Here is a 2,105-nt window from a genome sequence, read left to right as displayed (position 1 = left end):
CGCCCGCGTGAACGAGGGCTCCGGGCCCGTGGTTTCGGTCCGCGGGCGGCCTTTGCCGTGCCTCGGTCCGGCCGGGAGCCCGTGCGAAGCGTTCTCTGCTGTGACCGGGTCGGTTGGGTCTGGATCTGCAGAGGCTGTCAGTGGCTGCGGAGGGCGGCGGCGTTTCCGTTGCGCGTGCTGTTTTCTCTACTCACTCTTGTAGGAAGAAAAGTGGTGTCTTGGGCGGATAAGAAGCCTTACCATAAAATCTGTTAACTTTATTCGCAGGGCCTGTGCGAAGATGGGAGAGAATGGAAGTATAGTGCTTAGTTAGGTACGCACTGCATAGACTTTTCCCTTTGGTTAGTAGAAATAATAGACCATCTCGTTATACCTAACTTTGAATATGGCCTGTGTTTCACGTGCGTGGTAAATTCTTAGAAACTTAAGTGCAGTCTTTAAATCCAAAAGAAAATTTGGTTTTCCAAAGAGTTCACGTGTTTATTTATGAGAGTTGTTCACATTCCTAAAGCGAGTGGGACTAGGAAAAAGAATTGGTCTTGCTCTCATAAAATATATGAACGAAAATTCTGAAGTCCTTTCCTTATACTCAGTCCTTTGCAGTTTTGTAAAGGAAGCTCGGGGTATTAGGAGTGACTTTCTGTCGTGAGAAGACCGCTTCTGCTTCACTTGCTAGGAGTCTGTAGTACTTAGTGCAGATTTCTTTATGGGAAGGAGTGATTATTGTAGGAGATGTGGAGAAAATGTCCTTTTGTGAGATTCGTGCCTTTCTGTCCCCTGCTGTTATGTGTTGAACAGTGATTTTGTCGTTTCGGTGTTAAAGGGCTTCTAAGTTTGTCTCATTTTGCCTTTTTTTTTTTAAGAAGCAAACTTTAGTCACAAATGTTAAGTGGCTTCATGACCTGATTCGTGTTTGCGTATCTAGGATATTTTCTTGCACTGCTGTGATTGAAGAAATCATTGATGTGGTGGGAAATGAGTTCCAATGAAAAAAATTTGGGTCGGCTTTGTATCAGCCTATCTTTCCCCAGGTTTTTGGACACTGCAAAGCTGAGAGGAAAAAAGAAACCGATATCCAAAATAAAAGGGCATATTACACTCGAATAAATCTGTCACAGATGGCATCTCGTTTAATAAGTGAGGTAACCTACTGCTCTTGATGCGGCGCAGACGCCGAGGCTTGTGACTGGAATTTATTAGGGTGCTGAGCTTAATTAACCTGAGGGAGCCCTGCGGTCTTTGCAGTCTTGGGAAGAGGGCGGGAATACGAGGAAATGGACCTAAGCTCTGAATTTGATTGGAGTACAGGAAGCTATGCTGAAATTTGTCAAACTTGATAAATTCTTCAAAAGGCAAGGTGTTTTTTACTTGCAACTTGTCATAATTCAGAAAATTCTGTTTGTATAGCCTTTGACAATTTAAGACCCAATACATTTTTAACTGTCAGAGTTGTTTTGGTAGCTTAAAGCAAAGTGTTTCTGATACCAATATTTTGTCCTTCCAAAGGAGAAACCTATTTCATTGAAATAAAAAAAAAGTCTTATTTTGTGACTGATGTATCATGTTTCTTGGTTTAGCTTTTCTGCCCTGACATTGGCCTTGTCAGGGCTAGTCTTTGTTAGGCTGATTTTTTTCATACTTTTGTTCGTCAAAATACCCTAAAAGCTTTGAATTGTTTATCTGACATACTATTTAACCATCATGAAAGGAGAACCCTGGAATACTTAAGGCCTTATAATTGGAATCTCTTGACTTGTGTGGAGTTTCAGGAATGGGATTCACCAGTAAGTGGATTAATAAAAATAATCAACAAATATTTATGTAGCAGTGTTGTATATCAGGCATTGTTCTAAGTGTGAAACATTCTGTCCAAGTTTTCTTTTTTTTTTTTTCCTTTTGGTGCTAGAGAATGAGCTCAGGGCTTCACACATGCTGGGCAGGTGCTCTCGTGCTGAGAGCCACATTCCCAGCCCAAGAGTTGCAGTTTTAGAACTAGATGGGAAATTGAGGCATGGTGAGTAAATAACAGACGTTCAGAGCTAGTAAATTGCAGAACTGGGCTTCAAACCCAGGTGATTAGAGGTCATGATCTTAATTTTATATAT

The 2,105-nt window shown here is 41.5% G+C and overlaps 1 protein-coding gene across 2 annotated transcripts in view; it reads left to right on the top strand.

The window, feature by feature from the left end:
- Window positions 1-95: 95 nt before the first annotated feature.
- The window catches only part of Kbtbd2 (kelch repeat and BTB domain containing 2), a 19,368-nt gene continuing 17,358 nt past the window's right edge, over window positions 96-2,105 (top strand). The window contains exon 1 of one of the 2 annotated variants that reach the window (XM_010612969.3): window positions 96-313. The gene's annotated coding sequence lies outside the window, so the exon portion shown is untranslated. Of the gene's footprint in view, window positions 314-1,623; window positions 1,785-2,105 lie in introns of those variants that run through there. The other variant, XM_010612971.3, reaches the window with a different exon arrangement.

The sequence above is a fragment of the Fukomys damarensis genome, unplaced genomic scaffold, assembly GCF_012274545.1.
Source record: "Fukomys damarensis isolate Sample0158 unplaced genomic scaffold, DMR_v1.0_HiC HiC_scaffold_7, whole genome shotgun sequence".
Lineage (NCBI taxonomy): Eukaryota > Metazoa > Chordata > Mammalia > Rodentia > Bathyergidae > Fukomys > Fukomys damarensis.
The sequence above is the reverse complement of the archived record's forward strand: the minus strand, read 5'-3'. Positions and strand labels throughout refer to the sequence as shown.